The sequence below is a fragment of the Oryctolagus cuniculus genome, chromosome 2, assembly GCF_051225735.1.
Source record: "Oryctolagus cuniculus isolate XC-2025 breed Fujian yellow rabbit chromosome 2, ASM5122573v1, whole genome shotgun sequence".
NCBI lineage: Eukaryota > Metazoa > Chordata > Mammalia > Lagomorpha > Leporidae > Oryctolagus > Oryctolagus cuniculus.
Genome location: NC_142868.1, coordinates 56061662 through 56087776, shown reverse-complemented (window position 1 = coordinate 56087776; position 26115 = coordinate 56061662). Strand labels below are relative to the sequence as shown.

At 41.6% G+C, this 26115-nt stretch overlaps 2 long non-coding RNA genes across 4 annotated transcripts in view; one reads left to right on the top strand and one right to left on the bottom strand.

Annotated features, from left to right (window-relative positions):
• The window catches only part of LOC103345486 (uncharacterized), a 53750-nt gene extending 53394 nt beyond the window's left edge, over positions 1–356 (top strand). For all 3 annotated transcript variants that reach the window (XR_011386280.2, XR_011386278.2, XR_016229920.1), the window contains one exon: positions 146–356. This is a non-coding gene — a long non-coding RNA (uncharacterized LOC103345486). The remainder of the gene's footprint in view (positions 1–145) is intronic.
• A 23306-nt stretch (positions 357–23662) lies between these two features.
• LOC103345485 (uncharacterized) overlaps positions 23663–26115 on the bottom strand; it is a 100316-nt gene continuing 97863 nt past the window's right edge. The window contains exon 4 of the long non-coding RNA XR_016229921.1: positions 23663–23971. This is a non-coding gene — a long non-coding RNA (uncharacterized LOC103345485). The remainder of the gene's footprint in view (positions 23972–26115) is intronic.

Here is a 26115-nt window from a genome sequence, read left to right as displayed (position 1 = left end):
GAAAGCAAATGTACTTATGAAGTATAGTTAAAACAACAACAAAAAAATGGGCCAGCATGTGGCATGGTGGGCAAACCTCCACCTGTGGCACAGGAATCCCACACAGGTGCCAGTTGAAGTCTAAGTTGCTCCTCTTCTGATCCAGCTCTCTGCCATGGCCTGGGAAAGCAGTGGAAGATGGCCCAAGTGCTTGGACTCTGCATCTGCATGGGACACCCTGAAGAAGCTCCTGGCTCCTGGCTTTGGATTGGCACAGCTCTGGCCATTGCGACCATTTGGGAGGTGAACCAGTGGATGGAAGACCTTTCTCTCTGTAACTCTACCTCTCAAATAAATAAATAAGAATCTTTAAAAAAGATTGTCTTTAAAAAAGATGTGTCTTCATTATTTAACTGCTTTGGTAAAGGATGATATGGTTTTTCAGTATTTATGACCATATACTCAGAAATGAAAGATAATCTGAGAAATCAATATGACAAAACATCAACTTACCTATGAGTAGATCTCAGCCATTTAGACTATAAACTCTAGGAGATGGGGCTATGCCTCACTGATCCTGCATATCTGCATGTGACCTTCATGGTGGCTTGCATAACCTTGGTGTAAGTTTCTGACACATAAGAGTTTTGTTACCTTCTATTCTGTCAAACACATTCTGAGATACTCATCAATAATATCAGAAGAAAAAAAAACCTTCAAAGATAAAGGAGAAGAAAAGAGTTGGGAAGGGGACAGATCACTAACATGATCAGTATCCATATCAACCAACCCAGGACGCAGTCTGGGTTTTCTACCTGTGCTAGAGATGGTCTGCCTCCCAGCAGAAGGCAAGGACCTGCAAAAGCAAGAGGAATCCTGCATGCGTGCTCACTCAAAGTCTGGGTAGCCCCAGAGCAGGGGTATGTGGCAGCTTGTGCCTCTAGGAGAGGAATCAGGGCCCTTATACAGACAATGAAATTGGCAGGAACGAATCTCCCCTGATGACTTCATAAACTCGGAACGAGCCAGAGAAGGTTCTTCTCTCCAGTTTATTCAAACCCTCTCAAAGGGAGACTCCATGAGTGACATCCTGATTTCTTTTTCCTCCCCAAATGTTGTTTTGTTCATGACTTATGCTAAGAAAATAATTCAGTAGATAAAAAAATGTATTATTCACTCTCAGAAGAAAACTGCTGCTTACATAAAAAAAAAAGCCTTGTTCCAGTAAGAAGTTTACAGAATTTACTTCATATCAAAGCAAGTCTTGATTATAAGAAATTTGAGATCTTGCCAACTTACTGGATTCCTGATAATTTTGATATAGTATGTATCTTTTTTACACTTTACATTTGGGAAGTTGTTGAGGGATAATTTGGCAGAGTCTCTGTTTTCTTTAAAAATTCAGAAAAATGAAATGTTCTACATTTCTTTTATATTATTATTCGGGGGGTTTATTTGTTGACAAAATTTTATCCACACTATTGTCTGAATTCTAAAAAGATCCAAATGACTACAGAAAAATTTATTAGAAAAACCCTGCTTTGCTCTTTTTCCTTCTGGACAATTCCTAAGTTGTTTTTTTTTTTTTTTTTAATAATTCCTATTTAAAGTACCTACTCTATTTTTCATGGCCCATTACCAATATCCAAGATAGTGTCCAATTTTTAAATTCTGAAGTCTGCCTTGTGTGACTTCCAAACTAAACGAAATGAAAATACCTCAGACAGTCTATGTTTACACACAGTGGCAAAATTAACCTCAAGTTACACAGATCACTGCACTGGGGACACTTCTGAGTTTCTACTTATGCTCCTTCTGGGCGTACTACACATGCCCCATGCAAAGGCTTCCATGTCTTTTACTCCAGAAAAAACAGGGTTTCTGAAAATTTGATCTGAACAAACCACAGTGTTGCAGATACAAAGGTGAATTAAGATTCAGTCTGCAATTTGTTGATGTTGTTGGAATAGGTTCTTGAACTGTGATGCTATTGTGCCTCTAGGTGCACAAAGTTTGCCTCTATCAGTGGATTTCAAATACATGGGGTCATTAGTGTGCTTGACTTTCCACTGTGCAAGGTTCCTTTCTAATGCTGGTCGATTGTAAACAGTGTGGAGCAACGAAATACTTCAAGGACCCCCTTGAGGCACAGGCTCCTGCTTCTGAGAAACTGTTCTAGAAAGTCTAGCATGATACAACAGTAGTCCAGGTTTCATTTGGGCCATCTCTGAGAATGGAACTCCTTGTGGAGCCATCGGGAGATCTTTCAATTTCCATCCAGTTGTTGTTTAATACTCAACTATCTGCTGGGTACATAGTGAATATCCAGCAAAGGTTTTCACCACTGAATGACAGAGTTACAGCCTCTTCACTGTGCTACGGAACACTAGAAACTTACTCCTTCCGTCTAACTGGGTCTCGGTAACTTTTGTTCAGCTTGCATCCATCTTCCCTTTTCCTACACTTCCCTATCACTATTCTAAGTTCAGATTGACTGTTTTTTGTTAACTTCCACATGTGAGACAGAACATGCAGTATTTACTTTTCTGTGCCTGCGTATTTCACTTAACACTATACTTTCTAGTCCCATCCATTTCCTGACAAATAACAGTGCATAATTATGTTTTATTGCTAAATAATTTTCCAATGTGTGAATGTGTGTGCATGTGTGTATATATATATATATATATAAAATTTTGTTCATTCATGCATTGATGGACACCTACGATGATCCCATATCATAGCTATTGTGAATAGTGCTTCAATGAACAAGGGACTCCATGTATCTCTTTGAAATGCTGATTTTATTTTCTTTGGATATATACCCAGAATGGTATAGTTGGGTCATGTGATAGATCTGGTTTTAGTTGTTTAAGAACTCTCAGGGCTGGCGATGTGGTGCAGCGGGTTAATGCCCTGGCCTGAAGCGCCGGCATCCCATATGGATGCTGGTTCTAATCCCTGCTGCTCCTCTTCTGATCCAGCTCTCTGCTATGGCCTGGGAAAGCACTAGAAGATGGCACAAGTCCTTGGGCCCCTGCACCCGCATGAGAGAGTAGGAGGAAGCTCCTGGCTTCGGATCAGCACAGCTCCGGCCATTGCAGCCAATTGGGGAGTGAACCATCAAATGAAAGAGCTCTCTCCCTCTGCTTCTGCCACTCTGTAACTCTGCCTTTCAAATAAATAAATAAATAAATAAATCTTAAAAAAAAGAACTCTCAATAATGGCTACATTAATTTGCATTCCAAAGATTTGCATTCTCTTTCCTCCACATCTTTCCCAGCCTTTGTTATTTATTTTTTTTTTTTATAAACTAAAGTGAGATGATATTTCTTTGTGGTTTTGATCTGCATTTTCTTGATAGTTGGTGATATTGGACTTTTTTTATATTTGCCGACTATTTGTATTTCTTCATTTCAGAAATCTCTAATTCTCAAAGGACCATTTGAGTGCTCAAAGGCTAATATTGAACTAAGCTGAGAGGAGTTGTAGAATTATAGGCAAACACCCAAGTTTGTCTTTGCTAAACTGTTGGCAAAGTTCTCCTGAGTCAATCCAAGACAAAAATCTGGCCTTAGGTGACCACCAATTTTTGTCAACAGTTAGTCTTTTTCTACCCTCCCTATGCTTAAATGAACCTAAAAGGCAACAGTTAGCACAGCAAGGATCAACTACTTTGCCCTGGTGCTTATTTGTCCTGTGGGTGGATTTATTCACTTTTAATATGGTGTATTGAGTAGTCATTTAGGCTAAACTCCAGTAATTTTTTGCATAATGTAAAGGATGCCTAGATTCCAGACCAATGTCAATGTGATCCTTTACTATAGTAGGAAAATAACTTTCCAGCACACTATTTACTGACCTTCAAACAAAGGAAAATAGAGGAAATTAACATGATAAATCAAGAAAAACATATTTTCCTTAAAAATACTGCTTCAGGGGCTGGCGCTGTGTCTCATTTGGCTAATCCTCCGCCTGCGGCGCCGGCATCCCATATGGGCATCGGATTCTGTCCCGGTTGCCCTTCTTCCAGGCCAGCTCTCTGCTGTGGCCCAGGAGTGCAGCGGAGGATGGCCCAAGTCCTTGGGCCCTGCACCCGCATGGGAGACCAGGATAAGTACCTGGCTCCTGGCTTTGGATCAGCGCGATGCGCCAGCCATAGCGGCCACTTGGGGGATGAACCAACAGAAGGAAGACCTTTCTCTCTGTCTCTCTTTCTCACTGTTTATAACTCTACCTGTCAAATAAAAAAATTAATAAATAAAAAATTTTTTAAATTAAAAAATACTGCTTCAATGACTGTATATTTTTTAAATGCAAATGATCCCAAAAAATCCCAGTTTCCTACAATTCATGTACAGATACATATGTTCTCTGTGTAAAGAATTTATAGCTGGTAACATATAGAAAGTAGAGAAATTAATTTATAGCCAAATATTCTTCTGAATATAGCCAAATATAGCAAATATTTTTATGAATAAAATGGTTACATCAAATGTGTTAAGTCAAGTATAAAATTGGCATATTATACTTCAAATGAGCTAAATGAACATAACACTTCAGAATGACAAAGTTTTACTTTTTAAAAATTGTGTATTCTTCAAATTGACACTCAATTTTGGAATTCACTGCACTTTTGCAGTTTTGGGTATTAAGTGCCTTACTTTGTCAATTATAACATGGCTGAATGCTAAAATTTTGTTATTATACAATCTACTTATTTCTCTTTTTTTAAAAAATATTTGAGAGGCAAAGTTACTGACAAAGAAAGGGAGAGACGAGAGAAAGATCTTCCAACTGCTGGTACACTCCCTAAATAGCTGCAATGGTCAGAGTTGGGCCAATCGAAATCAGGAGTGAGGAGCTTCTTCTAGGTCTCCCACACAGGTGCAAGGGCCCAAGCACTTGGGCCATCTTCCACTGTTCTTTCAGGCCATAGCAGAGAGCTGGATCAGAAGAGGAGCAGCTGGAACTCGAATCAGCGCCCATATGGGATGCCAGCACTACAGGTGGAGGCTTAGCCCGCTATGTCACAGTGCCGAACCCAGACAATTTACTTTATTTCACACACAGTATTAAGAAAAAAGACTGAGTCAACTATTTATTATTTTTTTTAAACTGGACTATCCCTGAACTATCTCAAGTGATATTTGCATTTCAATCATCAGATAATATCAGGTATTTATTTATTTATTTATTTATTTAAAAGGCAGAGTTACAGACTGAGAGACAGGGAGAGAGATTGAGATCTTCCGTCCTCTGGTTCACTCTCCAAATAAATAAATAAATCTTAAAAAAAAAAAAAAAAAGAACTCTCAATAATGGCTACGTTAATTTGCATTCCAAAGATTTGCATTCTCTTTCCTCCACATCTTTCCCAGCCTTTGTTATTTATTTTTTTTTTTATAAACTAAAGTGAGATGATATTTCTTTGTGGTTTTGATCTGCATTGTACAATGGCAGGGGTGGCCAGGCCAAAGTCAGGAACCAGGAGCTTCATGCAGGTGTCCCACATGGCTGCAGGGACCCAAGGACCTGGGCCATCTTCAGCTGCCTTACTAGGCACATCAGCAGATAGTTGAATGCTGGACCTGAACTGGCATCCATATGGGGTTGCCAGTACCACAGGTGGCAGCTTAACCCTCTATGCCACAGTTCTGGCCCCTGTTTTGTCTCAAATATTTATTAGGCCTGCCATATTACTGTTTTCCCTTCTGCTTATGTAATTGTCTTATAACAAACCCAGAACTGTCTTCTGATTATAATTTTGGTCTTCTCTAACACCAACACTCTGCTGATTTCAAAACTTTGAGGGGCCATCATTGTAGCTGCTGCCTGTGATATCAGCATCCCATATGAGCTCTGGTGATAGTTCCAGCTGCTCCACTTCTGATCCAGCTTCCTGCTAACGTGCCTGGGAAAACAGTGAAAAATGGCCCAAGAATTTGGGGCTCTGCCACCAAGTGAGAGACAGGGAAGAAGCTCCTGGCTCCTGGCTTCCATCTGGACCAGCCCAGGTAGCTGTGGCTATTTGGTGAGTGAACCAGCAGATGGAAGATCTCTCTCTCTCTCTCTCTCTCTCTCACTCTCACTCTGCCTTTCAAATACATAATAAGTCTTTTTTTTTCCAAATAAATTCTGTATAAGATTCTAATCCTTATTTTCCCATTTGACTGTATCTCCCCAACTGGAAGACCATGGAAAAATTAAGTGAATAATAGTGAAAAGATTTTAAAGTTTTCATTCTTTTGTGGACTGAATGATTGTTTGTTGGGAATTGGTCACTTGGATCCTCTTGCCAGGATGGACTGTAACACATTCCAGCTGACGCTATTCAAGGCAGGAAAATATATCATGATTAATTTGACAAATGGCTCTAAATCCAACACTGCTGCTTGGGAATTTTCCCTTTGAGTACATTGCTTAGGACAAGTTTATGTACCAAATAAAAAAGAAACTTATTCCATTTGACCGCAATTGTAAGCACTCTGAAGTTTCACAAGATATTTCTTCTTCTTTTTTAAACTTGTCTCCCTCATTTTCCATTTTGTTTAAGCCTCAGGCTGGCCATTTAATCCACAAGTATTCTTTAAACTGAGGGGTAACGGGCCTGGCTCTAAACTAATGCCCATTGCTAGTGATTTTCCTTTTAGCTAAAAGGAAGACATGGAGGGAAAGTAAATGACACTCCTTTCACACTGGAAAGACAGATTACTTGTCATGCTCACAAAAAGGTAGGGTCAAAACTACATGTGCACACACATATACACAAATTGTTCTACAATATATATGACATTTACCATTGTCACCATTTTTGAGTGTGCAGTTTGGTGTCATTATGAAGAAGGGGATTTCAAAATGTTAATGGAAAAAATAGAATCAGAAGATAAGTCTATTTTAGTGCAAAAAAACTTTTGCATCCGTGCATAGATTTTTACAAGATGCATTGTCCATGAACTTTGTGAAGACCTCTCATATATTCAAATTATTGTACAACCATCACTGTTATCCATGTTCAGAACCTATTTACCTTCCCAAACTAAAACTTTATGCCCATTAAATAATAACACTCCATTTTTTTCTACTGACAGTCCCCAGTAACCAACATGCTACTTTCTATCTCTATGAATTTGAGTGTTCTAGGTACTTCATGTAAGTAGAATTGCATGATATTTGTCCTTTTGTTACTGGATTATTTCATTCAACATTATATCTTCAAGGTTCACCCATGCTGAAGTATGCATTAGGATTTCTTTCCTATTTAAGGGTGAACATGGTATGCATTTAATGTATTTTGTTTATCCATTCATCTTTCAATGGATGTTTGGGTTGTTCCCATCTTTTTGCTATTGTGAATGATATTGCTATGAACACTGGTATATAAATATCTGTTTAAGCAGCTGCATTCAATTCTTTTGGCTATGTACACAGAAGTAGAATTGCTGGGCCAATCTGAAGCCAAGAGCGAGTAGCTTCTTCCAGGTTTCCCATGTGGCCGCAGGGGCACAGGACTTGGCCCATCTTCCACTACTTTCCCAGACAAATTAGCAAGGAGCTGGATTAGAAGTGGAGTAGCTGAAATTTGATCGGGTACCCATATGGGATACCAGCAATGCAGGCGGCAACTTTACCCGCTAAGCCGCAGTGCCAGCCTCCAAAAATACTATTCTGATAGTGTTTCTTTGCTACCACAATTTATGATAAATTTGACAGTGAGTTTGTTCATTGAGAAGGTACAATTACCAGCTAAGCCCATCAAACAAATTCATTGAGAAGGTACAATTACCAGCTAAGCCCATCAAACAAATTTTCTGGTTTTTTTTTGTTTGTTTGTTTGTTTGTTTGTTTGTTTTTAAAGGTTTAAAAGCAAGATTTATTGGTCAGAGATCTTCAGCCAGAGTGGCATGGAGGGGAGCTCCAAGAGAGGCAAAACCCAAAGAGGCCAGTGGTATTGGGGTTTTTAAGCACAATTTTTGGGGAAGAAAAAAACTTGACATTCAGTTACAAGGCGGGGACAAAACCCATCAAAAGACCTGACTTGCAATCTTTTATCATGTCCGGTTTGCTCAAAAAGAGCCAACAGAGGGGCCAATGCCATGGCGCAGTGGGTTAATCCTCCACCTACAGCACTGGCATCGCATATGGGCGCCGGTTCTAGTCCCGGCTGCTCCTCTTCCAATCCAGCTCTCTCCTGGGAAAGCAGTAGAAGATGGCCAGAGTGCTTGGGCCCCTGCACCACGTGGGAGACCTGGAAGAAGCTTCAGATTCCAAGCTATGGATGGGCATTCTGGCTTCTGGCCGTTACGGCCATTTGGGGAGTGAACCAACGGTAGAAAGACCTTTCTCTCTGTCTCCCCCTCTCACTGTAACTCTGCTCTCAAATAAATAAATAAATAATAAAATCTTTTTTTTTTCTAAAAAGAGCCAACTGAAGGGTGAAATTCCTAATTTGTTTTACAATAAACTGGAGCTCAGAAGAAATAGCCACTCCCTTGCTATTCTCTTGATAAGACTGGCTATTAAGACATTTAAAATTACATATGTTGAGGCCAATGTTTGGCAAAGCCGTTAAGTTGTTGCTTGGGAAGCCTGCATTCTAAATCAGAGCGCCTGGTTCAAGCCTCTGTTCCTCCACTTCTAACAGAGCTTCCTTCTAATGAGCATTGTAGGAGACAGCAGATGATGGCTCAAGTCCTTGCATCCCCACCATTCACATGGGAGACACAAATGGAGTTCCAGGCTCCTACCCTTATGCTGGCCCAGCCCTGGGTGTTTCAGGCATTGGGGAAATTATTCAGCAGATGGAAGATCTCTGTCTGTCTCTTTGTCTCTGTCTCTCCACCTTTCAAATAAAATGAAGAGTGGCCAGCACTGTGGCGTAGTGGGTAAAGCCAAGGCCTTTACTGCTGGCATCCCATGTGGACTCTGGTTCAAGTCCCAGCTGCTCCACTTCTGATCCAGCTCTCTGCTATGGCCTGAGAAAACAGTACAAGATGGCCCAGATCCTAGGTCTTTGCCCCCATATGGGAGCTCCAGAAGAAGCTCCTGGCTCCTGGCTTCAGATCGTCCCAGCTCCACCCGTTGTAGCCATTTGGGGAGTGAACCTCTCTCTCTATCTCTCTCTGCCTCTGCCTCTCTGTAACTCTGTCTTCTAAATAAATAAATAGATAAATCTTTAAAAATAAATAAATAAAATAAAATGAAGAAAAATAAAAAATTAAAATAAATAAATACATTATCTTTTAGGTACTCTATTAGTTATCACAGTCCTAAATAAAAATTTAAAAGTAAAATATATATGACTTGGGGACCAGTGCTATGGCGTAGTGGGTAAAGCCGCTGCTTGCAGTGCCAGCATCCCATATGGACAAAAGTTCCAGTCTCAGCTGCTCCACTTCCAATCCAGCTCTCTGCTATGGCCTGGGAAAGCAATAAAAGTCCTCGGGCCCCTGCATCCATGTGGGAGACCCAGAAGAAGTTCCTGGTTCCTGGCTTTGAATCGGTACAGCTCCCGTTGTGGCCAACTGGGGAGTAAACCAGTTGATGGAAGACCTCTCTTCTCTCTCTGTGTAACTCTGACTTTCAAATAAATAAATAAATCTTTAAATATATATATATATATATATGACTTGTACTTTTTATTTCTATAGGGAGAGTGCAAGACTAGATCATTATTCATTACAAATCTGATTTTTGCTTTCACTGAAAAGGATAGCATTTTGTGCTCTTAAATTCCCCTCAGATGCCATCAAGATTTCTGGACCTCACCCTGATTTACCCCAGACCCCTAATGAGGTACATGCACAACTTGTGAGTTCAGATCATTTGGTCAGTCCTCGGCATCCTGAGAGTATCTAGGCATTCTGAGGTGCCTAATGCCCATTTCAGGAATTCATAGTGCTTTCTATTCATAGCCCAGCAAAGGCCTGTCCCTGAAGAATGTTCTTGTGCCTGCGAGGATCTTAAGAATTAAGAGTAACCCCCAGTTCCTCCTTGATTCAGACACAAGGACAGATTTTTTAAAAAGATTTATTAGTTTATTTGAAAGACAGAATTACAGAGAGGGAGAGAGAGAAAAAGAGAAAGACAGAATCTTTCATCTACTGGATTGGAAGTGGAGCAGCTGGGACTCAAACCAGTGCCCATAGGGATGCCAGAGCAGCAGCAGGCGGCTTTGCATGCTTTGCCATAGTGTTGGCCCCAAGGGCGGATCTTACACTAGCAGAATCCTGTCACTCAGATTCCTTTGGGGTGAAAGGGAAAGGCTGAGAGGGTGTAGATTGTGGAGGAAGAGTAACCACAAGACAAAAATACAGGAGCAGAACCTTTGAATCAAGTTCCCCAGACAGTGTGTATATAACTTTCCCACATGCTTTAGCTAGCTATGAAATGATAATGACTTCTTTTAGCATGCACCTATGCTGAAAACACTACAAAAGGTTTTGTAGATAAAACCTGAACTAAAAGTGGAGTAACAAAGGAATAGCTAGTTACAGGCTGCAAGGTGATGCCATAGACCACATCTGAGGACAGATGCCTACTGAAAGTGAGTGGGGAAGATGTAAGCAGAGTAGCCAGGCCCAAAGGTCAAATATGCTCTAATGAGTTTGGATGGTTACCCAATATTTGGAAAAACTCCAGACAAAAGCTAAAAACAAACAAACAAAAAAAGTTTTTCTTTTCCTAACAACAAAGAAACATTAGGAATTGGTCCCTCTCCCTGAGACATCCTCAACATTGTCAGCACCTTAACAGAATATTATTTCCGGTGTCTTTCTGTCTTCGGAATTTTCTGAGTTTTCCCACAAGAACTCTAAATGCTTCTTTATTCTGCACTGTGTGCAGAGCACGGCTATGCTCAGTGGATGAGCTCTCTCTGCTGTGGTACCCCTTCCTCTATCTTTTTTCTAAGCACCGTAGGTAATGGTAGAACTCGGGCCATCTCAGTCTTAAGCACATTCAGATGCTAGTTTTGGTTACAAAGAAAATAAAAACATGGACTCCTAATTCTCTTCTGTGCCTCTCTGGCTTCTGATGTATAGAAGAAATGTAGGCTCTTTTCATTCCTCTGAGATGCAGGATCAGTTGTTGACCATAAAGTAAGCAAGGACCATAACTGGACCTTGGGGCTGAAAGACCTTGGGAGGCAGTGCCGCTGCTGTCATTGCCACCCTGATGAACACAAGGGAAAGAAGTTAGCTTCTAGGGAAAGAGACAAAATCTTTTCAATTCCATCTGTTTGGAGCAGTGTAACCTTTCCTACTCATACTTTTTTCTAGATCTTCTTGTCTGTTTTATCTAATTCCTTCCCAAATTTGCACATATTCTCCACTTATGGCTCTTGTAATTTTCAATATGAGATTGCAAATGGGTGAACATTGTAAAATACAAAAAGCTTAGTATCTTTTTAAACATGAGACAGCAGCCCAAAATGTTGAGTATAGCAGTATTTGTATGTGTATGCACATGTATCTTCTAGTGGATGGCTGATAACCAGAAGGAAATGCTGAAACCAGAAAAAATAACTTCGCAGGAGAAAGTCTGTGGTGTAGGATGATCTTTTGGGACCAAATCGGATCTTCAAGTTCATTGAGACAAAATCAGCTAACATAATCATTTTCAACCAAATGTAAAACTATACTCTGGGATGCTTCCTATGTAGCAAAATAAATTTCATTATCACACATTTTTATCAAAATAAACTTTTAATTCCATTTTTTTCATGAAGTGCTTGACAGGTCCTTACATGATTTTTGAAAGGGCATCCATAAATATTTTAATTCAGTTTATACCATGGGTCAAAGTTGTGAAGGTTTCACAAGGATAGTCTACTTCAGATTCAAGTTCTCTATACATAAGTCAGAATTCTGGGGTTTAAAATGACATAAATTCCCTGGATTCAATGATCAACTGCTTCAGTCCTGCAATATTCTTCCAACGTGGTTTGTATACTCAAGGCTTTAAAGTCTCAAATGAAAAAAAGTATTCAAGTCTCATAAGCCACACGTTCTATTTATTATTTGAAAGCCAGAGTAGTAGAGAAGGAGAGAGAGAGAGAGAGAGAGAGAGAGAGAGAGAGAGAGAGAGAATCTTCCACTCCCTGGTTCACTCTCCAAATGGCAGCAACAGCCTAGGCTGGGCCAGGATGAAGCCAGGAACTAGGAGCTTTTTCCAGGTCTCCCACATGGGTGCAGGGGCTCAAGCACTTGGGCCATCTTCTGCTGCTTTCCCAGGTGCATTCTGATCCCATGGAGCTGGATCAGAAGCAGAGAAGCCAGGACTCAAACTGGTGCCCATAAGGGGTGCCGTCCCTCCAGGCAACAGCTTAACCTGCTACACCACAATGCTGGCTCCCAATACATGCCAATCTTTTTTATTAAAATATTTTATTTATTTATTTATTTATTTGAGAGGTAGAGTTACAGATGGAGAGATAGAGACAGAGACAGGTCTTCCATCTGCTGGTTCATTCCCCAAATGGCCACAATGGCTGGAGCTGAGCCTATCCAAAGTCAGGAGCCAGGAGCTTCTTCTGGGTCTCCAATGCAGGTGCAGGGGCACAAGAACTTGGGTCATCTTCCACTGCTTTCCCAAGCCATAGCAGAGAGCTGGATCAGAAGAGGAGCAGCCAGGACTAGAACCAGCATCCGTATGGGATGCTGGCACTGAAAGCAGAGGATTAACCTACTGTGCCATAGCACTGGCCCCTACAAGACATTTTTGAAGAACACAATTAGAAAGTATCTTCCCTGGGGCCAGTGTTGTGGCATAGTGAGTAAAGTTGCCACCTGCGATGCTGGTATCCCAAATGGGCGATGGTTCATGTCTGGCTGCTCCACTTTTGATCAAGCTCCCTGCTAAAGGCCTGGGAAAAACAGCCAAAGATGGTCCAAGTACTTGGGCCGCTGCTACCCACATGGGAGACCTGGAAGAAGCTCCTGGCTCCTGGCTTTGGCCTGGCCCAACCCTGGCCATTGTGGCCATCTGGGGAGTGAATCAGTGGATGGAAGAATCTCTCTCTCTCTCTAAGTTTGCCTCTCAAATAAATAAATCTTTTTTTTATGTCTGTAAATCTGCTTCTCAAATAAATAAATCTCTCTTTTCTTTCCTTCCTCCCTTGCTTTCTCCCTTCCTTTCTCTTTTAGCTTTAATTTGTTTTCATGGTCTCCACCCTTTAACACGGATTTCTGCCTCTCCTGCCCCTGAGAAAATCTTCCCCTTGAGAACAGCCATCATGGCCTCCCACATCTTCTCTACTCACATGCATCCTGTTTCTTTGTTCCCTGTGTCACATGGTTTCCTGTCCTCTTACCAACCGGTTAAAAATAGATCTTTCATCTGATTTCACACATTTTGTTTTTGCTTTCTTTTAGGTGTGGTCTCCCCAGTTAAATAGAAGACACTGGGTGTGGTAAGTTTCTGTCAATAAAATTTTGACTTTGACTGCTTTTCTCACTTATAACAGGTTGCTTTTCTCAACACGTGCCTTTGATGTTCTCTTCAGTTCTCCCTGAAGCCTTATACTGGCTACTATGAAACCTTCCAGGTCCATTTTCAGGGCTCAGTATAATGTTGGGTGTGAGTAAAGCCATAGGAGTCATAGCTCCTTACCAAGTGCAGTGGTTCCCAACCTGTGGCCAACACAGCCTAGGTGGCCAGAGGTTAGGGGACTTCCCATTAAGACATTGCCAACTGTGACTCCACTTCAATAATGAAACTTGATGCGCTTGATGTCTGCAAAACAACATCAGTCTTCTCATTAAGTCAGTTACTTGCTTATTCCCCTCTGAAAGGCTTACTTCAGGTATATGTTCTATGACGAGTGTAATGCATTTATGAGCATGTGCATAATAAATTATTATAAATAGCTGCATTTTTAGCATCCCCTGAATTTATAAAGTTTGACTCCTGTCAGCCTTGGGCTCTGTTAAAAATATTTAGGAGCTTGCTTGCTTGCTTACATGGTGGTCTGCCAATTCCTGCAATGATGATCTAGTGGCCTTGCTATGGAACTGCTGAGGACTGGGATTGCGGGAGGCCCTCTGAGGATAATGCCAGCCTGGGGAACGTGTAAGGTGTCACTGCACTCATTTGTAGGGAAGCAGGTGTTAGACTTGCCCACATTTCTTACAACGCAGTCAAGGAACCAAGACTATTAAATTAGAATAATAAGAAACCACTGTGGACATAGAATTTCAATCTCCAATCTTTAAGATGAAAGACATGGCTATTTAATACTTACTTGCCTTATCAAGGATCAGTTTCAGCTCCCGCAGCTTCCTCAATAAACCTTCTGTTCAACCAAACTGCTCTTTCATGGTTTTTTTTTTTTAAAGACATATTTATTTATTATTTGAAAGGCAGAGTTACAGAGAGGCAGAGGCAGAGAGGCAGAGGCAGAGAGAGAGAGAGAAAGAAAAAGAGAGGTCTTCCATCCACTGGTTCACTCCTCAGATGGCTGCAACAGCTGGAGCCGCGCTGATCCAAAGCCAAGAGTCAGGAGCTTCTTCTGGGTCTCCCACATGAGTGCAGGGGCCCAAACACTTGGGCCATCTTCTACTGCTTTCCCAGGCCATAACAAAGAGCTGAATCGGAAGTGGAGCAGCGGGGACTCGAACCGGCACCCATATAGGATGCTGGTACTGCTGGCGGCAGCTTTACCCGCTGAGCTACAGCACTGGCCCCTCATAGGTTTTCAAATCACATTCCTGTCTCCACTCCTACAAGTTTAATGCTATCTCTTTTTCTTGGAGTCAGTTTTCTCTTCCTGTTAAAACTCAGCTTCTTTCCCTAACTGCCCAGTCTTCAGTGCTCATGTCTTATTCATAAAGGGGACACTTGTAATGTTCGGTGCTTCCATTACTTGGTTAGCGCTTGGTGTATACTGCCTCGTGTCTGTTGGACACAATTATCCGTGGGTCTCCCATGTTTCTGCACATTTAACAAACAGAAACACTTAGTGCCTTTCTTCTGTTTCTATGAGGAAGTTTACACAGGGAATAGTTTTGAAATAGAGATAGTGTCTCCTACTAGAGCACAGTTCAGGCATGCATATTGCCCGTAAGACTTGGGTTCCTTAAGCTCAGGGTTCTTCTATAATGAAACCCCCTATACTTGCAAGTATCATGAGGTTGTTTGTGTCATTTGCATTTGGTGCAGGGGTCAAGACGTCATTTGGGACACCTGGGTCCCATATCAGAGTGTCTAAGTTCAAGCCCCAGCTCTGCATCTCATTCCAGCTTCCTGCTAATGCACCCTATGGGAAGCAGCAGGTGACGGCTCTAGTACTTGAGCCCCTGCCAACCAACAGGGGAGACCCAGAGTGAGTTCTTATCAGAGACCTGGCTTCTGCTTGGTCCAACCATGGCTATTGCAGGCATTTGGGACAGTGAACAAGTGGATGGAAGACCTCTCTCTTTCTCTCTCTGTCACTGCCTTTCAAATAAAATGAAAATAAATAAATAAAAATGCTTTTAAAAGTCAAATGGCAGGGGCAAGTGCTGTGGCCTAATGGGTGAAGCCGCCGCCTGCAGTGCCAGCATCCCATATGGGCACCAGTTCGAGACCCAGCTGCTCCACTTCCGATCTGGCTCTCTGCTGTGGCCTGGGAAGGCAGTGAAGGATGGCCCAAGTGCTTGGGCCCCTGTGCCCTCATGGTGGACCCAGAGGAAGCTCCTGGCTCCTGGCTTTGGATCGGCGTAGCTCCGGCCTTTGCAGCCATCTAGAGAGTGAATCAGGGGATGGAAGACTTCTCTCTCTCTCTCTGCCTCTCCTTTTCTCTCCGTGTAACTCTGACTTTCAAATAAATAAATAGATCTTAAAATAAGTCAAATGGCAGAATACAATCACCAATAGACAACCTATTGAGGAATGTAGCCTACCTCAAAGTGATTCTCTCACATGTCATAGCACAGGAAGGAGACTGCCTGGCTAGCTTTGGCACAGGAGACAGTAAGCAGACCAGGCAGGAGGTATAATCTTCACAAGATTCCAGGAGCAGTCATTCAAGTAAAGGAGACATTTATGGAATGCTGAAACCAAGAAGCCATAGCCAGAGCTGTAGGGTATTCTGCAGACAAAAATATGACTTTGTAACCAGGCAAGCTATGCCCTGGGAGGCCAACAGACACAAACCAAAAAAAGATTTTCCACGGGCAGTCTGCAGAAAGACCTTATCATCTGTCACATTTGAGTATTTTCAGTCACACTTGCACACAGGGATAACCACAGTGTCAACAGTATCATCCTCGACTACAAAGAACAGCGACAAATCTCAAGACCCTTTGAATCTGAAGATAATATTGTTAACTACAGAGAATGCCAGAGCTTTTATTGTCAACAGAGCTTCTCAAGTTATTTATGCCCGCAACAACTTGTATTAGATCACTCTTCTCTTTTAGCTGCTTCCCTGAGACATGTCATAATGAAAGTGAGATTCTTGTCAGCAATAGCATGCCCTACATTGCCTAAACAACCAGTGGAATTGGAGTTCCCAAACACAAACTCAAGATCGCACACTCTGTTAACCTCTCTACTTCAGCCTGTCTCTATGATACCCTGGGTAACTTATCAGTGGTACAAAATGCAATCTCATTTTTCATTCTGGAAACACCAAAAATCTCCCAAATGTACAGATCACTCTCTAAGACTTGTTTGACTCCCACTTCCAAACCAATCCTGCAAGGAGTTTTGAAGAACCTGCACAAGGAGGCTATTGTATGCATATACAAATAAATGACACAATTCAATGGCTTAATACTATCTGCCAAGTTAAACTACTGCAGAGCAGCTGTGCGCATTTAAAATCATGCCTGGCACAACTGGAGATCCATAAATCATCAGCTGCAGACTTTCATCCAATTAAGATAGCTAAATAAGAAAAAATCCACAAATAAAGATCTGTCTCAGGATGGATGAAATTGTCATTCATCTCCAAGTGCAAAAATAAATAAAAATAAAAATAAAAATAAAAATAAAATCCTCATTTTGCTGAGGTTAAGGCTGGAATTTATTTCCTTTTCCAACATATCAAATCGTGTCATAAAACCTCACTCTTAGGAAGACTATTTCAGGCTTGTCAGTTTGTCTTTCTGAAGTAGTAGACCAAAATAAAAGCAATGACTCAACCTAAAAAGCCATCATTCTTAAAAATGAGTAGATGCGTAAGCTTTCCTGGTAATAGCCTAGCTCTATTAGAGGTTTGAGACGCAGTCTCTGTGCAGTTAATCCCTTTGTTCTGATTTGTTTTTAGCACAAAGATGTATGGCGGCAGGTCAGATGGCTGGGCCAACAGATGCCTTGATTGAACTCAGGCTGACATCGAGTATATAGGTATGGCTGGAGAATCCACAGCTAACTAAAATAAAGAGAACTTGCACTGTTACAAGTTGGGTCACTGTAGGATGGGGTGAGCACTGTGGTTTACTCAGATCTGAGGTGGTTTCTGGGATGTAGGAGTTTTACTGCTAACCCAGAAAAGTCCTGGGAATATCAGGGCAAGTTGGTCACTCTAGCAAGTTATTTAGGAAAACTGAATTATTGTAAACAAGCTGATAATTCTCAGCTTTTTTTTAGCTGAATGACAAATCAATATTAACAGTCTAGGTCCCTATCACTAATATGTATAAAGTCATGGGGCCCTCATTAATGTCTATTAATTGAGCCCTTATTTTGGGCTTAGCACTGTGGAAAGTGCAATTAATGCCTCTGTTTTAATTCATCTTTATAGAGTGAAGCCAATTAAACTTGATTTCAGTTACCAAAGGATCTCACACGACACAAATAGTTCTGCTTTTTATTTATTTATAAGGCTCTTCCGGTCTCTTCCTTTATATGCAGTCCCTCAGCTCTAGCCCTATTGCTCTCCAGGCTCTCCTGGTCAGCATCAACAACTACAACAGCTGTAAGCTTACACTGACAGAGAAGAAAGGGAAAGAGAATTCTCTACAAATATATGAGGTTGCTTTCTTTGTAGCTAATTCTCTCTAAAGACAATTCTTCAATAAGGGTTCCAAAAAAAGTATTTGGACAAGTATGGTATGTTGCCTCCTAAGGAAACTACTAGGAAGAAATACACTTATTTAATTTTGGAAAGCTTGATTATTTAAAGACTTCTTTGTCTGATAGCCAAATATATTAAATCCTTATATGTGACTAATAAAAGGAAAACAACATTCTTTTGATGACTGCTATTATTTTACTATTCCTGATTGTAACAAAATGATTTTTACTGCAGAATGCTGGAAAATTCACACAAATAAAATTTGAATTACAAATTATTGTTTTGTAGTGTTCATCCACTTCCTTTTCTGTGCATGTTTTATTTTTTTGATATGGGTATTCAATAAGTATTTATTGAATGAATATACATATACAAATGAAACCATCAAAATTACAAGTCAATTTCCTGAATACAGAGAGCAACTGTAAAATAGGTACAATTATTAAAATCTGTGGTCTGATAAGTAAGGGTAAGCACATGGAACAGTCCTAGAGTCTAGTCCTCTTCAGGTTGGAGACAAGCCCTGTAGAGAGAGGCCAGCTTCTGTATCATCCCTTGTGTCCAGTCACTTCTAGCACATCTACTCCTTTACTCGTGAAAAGGCAAACTAGGAAGTTCCAGATCAATTCCTGTCTCAGCTAGCATTCTCACTTATTTTTGTAAACTAATACAACCATTTTAATGACTTACTTAAGATGGGTACCATCTTTAATTTTTTTAAAGAATTATTTTATTTGGCCGGCGCCGCGGCTCACTAGGCTAATCCTCCGCCTAGCGGCGCCGGCACACCGGGTTCTAGTCCCGGTCGGGGCGCCGGATTCTGTCCCGGTTGCCCCTCTTCCAGGCCAGCCCTCTGCTGTGGCCCGGGAGTGCAGTGGAGGATGGCCCAGGTGCTTGGGCCCTGCACCCCATGGGAGACCAGGAAAAGCACCTGGCTCCTGGCTCCTGCCATCGGATCAGCGCGGTGCGCCGGCCGCAGCGCGCCGGCCGCGGCGGCCATTGGAGGGTGAACCAACGGCAAAGGAAGACCTTTCTCTCTGTCTCTCTCTCTCACTGTCCACTCTGCCTGTCAAAAAAATAAAAAATAAAAAAATAAAAAAAAAAAAGAATTATTTTATTTATTTGAAAGACATATTTACAGAGAGAGGTAGAGCCAGAGAGAGAGAGAGGTCGTCCATATACTGGTTCACCCCCAAATGACTGTGACAGCCAGAGCTGAGCTGATCTGAAGCCAGGAGTCAGGAGTTTCTTCTGGGTCTCCCATGTGGGTGCAAGAGCCCAAAGACTTGGGCCATCTTCTAATGCTTTCCCAGGCCATAACAGAGAGCTGGATCCGAAGAGGAGAAGCCAAGACTCAAACCGGTGCCCATAAGGGATGCTAGCACTACAGGTGGCAGTTTTACCCACTATGCCACAGTGCTGGCCCCATAGAGTTCTTTTAAACTCCCTTGGCCCCACATGAGTTGTCTTAGTCCACTATGTGTTGCAATAATAGACTATCACAGACTGGGTAATTTATAAATAAGGCTAGTATATTTGGCTCACAGTTCTGGCGGCTGGGAAGTGCAGTGTCAAGGTGTTGTCATTTAGTGAGGGCCTTTGTACTGCATCATCCTGTGGCAGAAGGCAGAAGGGCAAGAGAGGACCAAACTCACTTTTATAACAAGTCCATTTTTGAGATAACTAACCTCTCTGTGATAATGACATTAATCCTTTCATGAGGGTAGTCTTTGTGACCTAATCGCTTCTTATTAGGCCCTCCTTCCCTCCTTCCCTCCTTCCCTCCTTCCCAGTACTGTTGCATTGGGAATTAAGCTTCCCACACTTGAAGAACCTGGGACTTCTAACCATAACTTGGATCAAACCTATTCTGTTCTCCAACCCTAAATAGTGCTCTTACCCAATTAACATCTTTCTAACCACCTTTTCGCTCAGTGCTTGCTCTATGCCATGTACTTTGCCAATTACTACGTAGCCATCATCTCATTTATTCCTCCCAGCACACCTCAGAAAAGATAAGATTAGACTCATTTTCTAAAGGAGAAAGTGGGAGTTCCAGAGGTTAATTTATTGCCCAATGTCGTATAGCTACTAAGTGGAAGGCAAGTTTTCAACCCTATGCTGGTAGATGCTACAACCAGGCTTATAACGTGGATCTATTAAGTGTGAAATATGACAGCAAGGGCTAGCAAAACAAAGACATGTAAGGTGTCCTTGGATTGCTGAGCCAGCTCATACTTCAAGCTATTTGCTATTGTCACTTGCAGGTTGTTTTGTCCTGTTAGGAACAGAGATTTATCTTTTTTTTTAAAAGATTTATTTATTTATTTGAAAGGCAGAGTTACAGAGAAAGAGAGAGAGGTCTTCCATTCGCTGGTTCACTTCCCAAATGGCCATGATGGCCAGAAGTGGGCCAATCTGAAGCCAGGAGCCAGGAGCTTCTTCTGGGTCTCCAACATGGGTGCAGGGGCCCAGGCACCTGAACCATCTTCTGCTTTCCCAGGCCATAGCAGAGAGCTAGATCAGAACTGGAGTAGATGGAACTCGAACTGGTGCCCATAAGGGATGGCAGCACTGCAGATGGCGCCTTTACCCGCTATGCCACAGCACCAGCCCAAGGATTTATCTTTGAAATCTGCTTGACAGTTACTTATTCATTCGTGATGCCATTTAGTATACACATATTTTAATGTAATTATCATTACTGTATATCTATTTTAATATTCTGATTTTTTACCCCTAAAATTATATTTTCATCATTTTAATGTATCACTGAGTAGTCCTCCAAAACATTGTTTGGTCTCAAGACCCCTATATCTCCTTAAAAACCAGAGAGATTTTGTTTATGTTAGTAATATCTATTGATATTAACTATATTAGAAATTTGAATGCAGATACTAAAGTTATATATATACAATTTATTATGTTAGCATTCTTTTTTTTGAAAGATATATATAAGAAAATAACTATACTTTTATCTTCAAAAAAGAATAATGGCATAATTTTAGCAGTTTGGGTGCTGATGTTGTGACACAATGAATTAAGCTGCTGCCTTTAATGCCAGCATCCTATGTGGGCACTGGTTTGAGTCTCAGCTGTTCCATTTCTGATCCAATTTCCCACTAATGTGCCTTAGAAAACAGTGGAAGATGGCCCAAGTGCTTGGGCTCCTGCTCTGTTTGTCTAAGACCCAGATGGAGTTTCAACCTCCTGACTTCAACCTAGCTCAGACATGGCCATTGCAGCCATTGGGGGAGTGAACCAGTGGATAGAAGATCTTCACCGCCCCCTCTCTGAACATTGATTTCAAAAAAATAAATAAAAATATTATAATTTTAACACTTTTACAAGCTTGACATCTAGCTTAATAGAAGACAGTTGAATTCCCTTTGCCATCAATTTGTTATGTGTTTTTGACTTAAATAAATGATGAAATTCCAGCCTCAAGCAAATATGTAGTTGGAAAAAAGTATTTCAATAGCATTATTAGATAGTAGAAGCTATTCTTTGACACTACACTACAATTCCACAAGTGGTAGTTACTTAAGGGCTAGTTCCAGAATAGTGTCTGAAACCAAATTAATGAACTTTGTGTTTCTGTATCATTAAAACCCATTGGTCTGGAGGCCGGTGCTGTGGCATAGTGGGTAAAGCTGCCTCCTGCAGTGCCAGCATCCCATATGGGTGCCAGTTTGAGTTCCAGCTGCTCCACTTGCGATCCAACTCTCTGCTATGGCCTGGGAAAGCAGTGGAAGACGGCCCAAGTCCTTGGGCTCTGCACCCATGTGGGAAGACCCAGAGGAAGCTCCTGGCTCTTGGCTTCAGATTGGCACAGCTCCTGCCATTGTGGCCAATTGGGAGTGAACCAGTGGATGGAAGACCTTTCTCTCTCTCTGCCTTTCCTCTACCTGTGTAACTCTAACTTTCAAATAAATAAATCTTTAAAAAAATTGATAGAAAAAACACCTTTGATCTTGGGGGCCGGTGCTGTGGCATAGCAGGTAAAGCCACCATCTGCAGTGCTGGCCTCCCATATAGGCACCAGTTCAAGTCATGACTGCTCCACTTCTAATCCAGCTCTCTGTTATGGCCTGAGAAATAGTAGAGGATGGCCCAAGTCCTTGGACGGCTGCACCCACGTGGGAGACCCGGAAGAAGCTCCTGGCTCCAGGCTTTGGGTCAGCACAACTACGGCTGTTGTGGCCATGTGGGGAGTGAACCAGCGGATGGAAGACCTCTCTCTCTCTCTCTCTCTCTCTCTGCCTCTGCCTCTCTGTAACTCTGCCTTTCAAATAAATAAATAAATCTTAAAAAGAAAAGAAAATGGTTTTGATGTCACAGATCCCTTGAAACTTAACACTTATTTGACCATAGGGTAACCATAAAGAGGAAAATAAATTTTAGTGTCTTTAGGGGCATGAGGTTGAATTTCTTTTTTTTTTAAACTTTTATTTAGTAAATATAAATTTCCAAAGTACAGTTTATGGATTACAATGGCTCCCCTCCCATAACTAAAGCAGGAGTGATGCTGAATACTATCTAAACAATTTATCATGTGGATCCAAATCTCTTTTTCTCCTCAAAGAATCTTATGAAAATGCCCCTAAGAATCTTGAGAAGTTAAGTGACTGGTATTAATATTTTCTATACTTTCTGAAAGAAAATGATGTAAGAAATAGGTAACTCAGTACAACACAAAATGCATGCTAATTTGATCTTGAAGGAATTGAATTTTTTTAAAGATTTATTTTATTTATTTGAAAGGTATAGTTAGAGAGGAGAGAGAGAAAGAGAGAGAGGTCTTCCATCTGCTAGCTCACCCCACAAATGGCTGCAACAGCCAGGGCTGGGCCAATCAGAAGCTAGGATCCAGGAGCTTCTTCCAGTATCCCATCTGGGTGCAGGGGCCCAAACACTTGGGCCATCCTCCACTGCTTTCCCAACACATTACCAGGGAGCTGGATGGGAAGTAGAGCAGACGGGACTCCCAGCGCCCATATGGGATGCCAGCACTGCAGGCGATGGCTTAACACGCTATGCACAGCACCAGCCCCAGGAAATGATTCTATATGGCTGCAATTCATCAGTTTATATGCACTGTAAAGACTTTATAGAAATAATGCATTTAAAGTTGATTAAACATTGGCATTTTTATCATTTCAGTAAAATGTTGGACACTGTTTTACCAGAATGCAATACAAAGTAGATCATTTTCCCCCATAGGGAAGTCAAATTCAACTTACATCATTCTGTTATCATTTTTTAAAAAGTTTTGTTTATTTATTCATTTATTTGAAAGCAGAGTGACAGAGAGGGAGAGGGAGAGAGAGAGAGAAAGAGAGAGATCATCTGTCAGCTGGTTCACTCTCAAAATCCCTGTAACATCTAGGAATGGGCCAGGCCAAATCCAGGAGCCAGGAACTTCATCATGGTCTCCCACATGAGAGGTAGGAACTCAAGTATTTGGGCCATCATCTCCTGCCTCTCAGAGGCAGAAAGCTGAATCTAAAGCAGAGGCAGGACTATTCTAGGCACTCCCAATATAGGATACATGCATCTCAAGCTATGGCTCAATCCCTTGTTTCAAAACACCTGCCCCTCTGGTATCATTTAAACATTCTCTTACAGGAACATAACCGTATCAATCAGCATGTTTTCTTGTAGGAAAAAGGACTAACTGGTTTACAACAGAATGCCATTTATTAATTCGCATAGTTGGAGACCAGAACATACGGGACTCCAGGTAAGGTAACTCAGGGTCTCTCTCCTCCCTGTGATCCTCTCCGTGTTGTCCTCCTGCTGGTGTTGAATGGTCCTCAGGTAGTGTCATGGTTTCTTCCATCACAAGATTCAGAAGCAAATAAGGGACAGCCTCTTCCTGTACTTCCTTAGAATTGAGGAAGCCTTTCCCACAGGCTGACAACAGATTTCTTCTCATGATTTTGCAACTGTGATTGGACCACATGCACTTGTCAGTCTTTATCCAATCACTGCCAAGGGAAATGGTATGATCAGCATTGATTTAGACCAGAAATCAGGACACCACAGCCAAGGGCCAAAATCTGGCCTACAGCCTATTTTTATAAATAAAATTTTATTGTAACACAATCATATATATTTGTTTATTTTCTCCTCAAAGAAACCTTTTATCTAAGGAATACAAACTTCATGCATTTCATAAGTACAACTTTAGGAATATAGTGATTCTTCTCACCATACCCGCCCTCCCATCCACTCTCCCACCCTTCCTCCTCCTCTATCTCCCAGTCCCAGTCCCATTCTCCACTAAGATCTATTTTCAATTAACTTTATACACAGAAGATCAACGCTATACTAAGTAATGTTCAACAATTTGCATTAAAAAAAAAACCAAAAAATTGTTCCTCAACAATCAATACAAGGGCTATTCAAAGTCATTGCATCTTGAAGTTAATTTCACTTCTTTTTTTTTTAGAAACATAATGAACTTTAAAGATGCACCCAAGAATGATACATCTTTTGTGAGCACTTAGATATAATTATAATATAACTCTTTGAGGACAGAGGTCCTGCGTGGGAAGTTAGTGTACAGTGATTCTTATTGTTATTTTAACATTTAACACTCTTAGGTGTGATGTCAGTGATCACCCTAGGCTCTTGACATGAGCTGCCTAAGCTACAGAAGCCTTTTGTTTTATTTTTTTTTTTATTTTTGACAGGCAGAGTGGACAGTGAGAGAGAGAGACAGAGAGAAAGGTCTTCCTTTGCCGTTGGTTCACCCTCCAATGGCCGCCGCTGCAGCCGGCGCACTGCGCTGATCCGATGGCAGGAGCCAGGATCCAGGTGCTTTTCCTGGTCTCCCATGGGGTGCAGGGCCCAAGCACCTGGGCCATCCTCCACTGCACTCCCTGGCCATAGCAGAGAGCTGGCCTGGAAGAGGGGCAACCGGGACAGAATCCGGCGCCCCAACCGGGACTAGAACCCGGTGTGCCGGCGCCGCAAGGTGGAGGATTAGCCTATTGAGCCACGGCGCCAGCTCAACAGAAGCCTTTTGAATCCACAAACTCCATCAGTATTTAGACAAGGCCATAGCAAAGTGGGAGCTTTCACCTCCCTTCAGAGAAAAGTACATCCCTGTTTGATGACCACTTCTTTCCACTGGGGTCTCAACCACTGAGGTCCTTCATGTAGGACATTTTTTGCCACAGCATACACATTTATTTAAATATTGACTGTGGCTGTTTTCTCTTGTATTAGCACAGTAGATTCATTGCAACAGGAACCATGTGGCCTATACAGCCCCAGACATGCATTTTGCACTTGCCAAAATGTTTGCTGACTTTTCTTATGGAGAATTATTCAAGGTGGAACAGATAGTGACAAGTCAACCATAATGAACACTAAGAATAGAATGACTCTAAAAAACAAACCCTCTGCCTTTAAAATGTAGAAACAAATCTACTAGAGTATGTATGACCAAGTTACTGAATAGATGAACTATACCATACCTCAAAGATTATAAGTGCCACAACAATTCAGAAAAGAAAGTGATCAACAAGGGCAAAGCAAAAGTATCTTCAAAGTACACAAATTCTCCTCTAAAATGTTTCCCTAGACAGAATGCTGATGGGAATAGGCCATTATTTGACTTAGTTTCTTGTTTTTGTGTTTTCTCTTAAAAGACCAGTGAGTAGGAAGTGAAAATGGGCAAATTTTAATCTTTGTTATCCAACTTTGTTGGTACAAATCTTGCATCATTTCTCTCCTTTTCTGTGGTATTTTTGTCTCCTTCCTACATTTTACAATGTCTTATATATAGTGTCTTGTTAGGTTTGAAAAGTATTCTGGTAAAAGGTAAAACTAGTAGCCTCACTTTAGTCAAGAGGATTTACATAGAAAGAGATTAGAAAATCCTTGAATAAACCAGAAAAGAATCAGTGACTGCTTTGTGTTATTCTCAAAACTACCATTCTTAGGTGTCGCTCCCCGTCTTCGTGGAGGAACGACACAGGACCCTGCGCTGTTCTTTCGTCTGCTCGGCCCTTCCCGGGTTTGCTGCTGGTTCTTCCCGGGTTGGCTGCCGTCCCTTCCACCTCCGTGGAAGGGCGGTTCCCCCTGGCCACTTTCCCCACTTCCGCGGGGGAGCGGCACACTG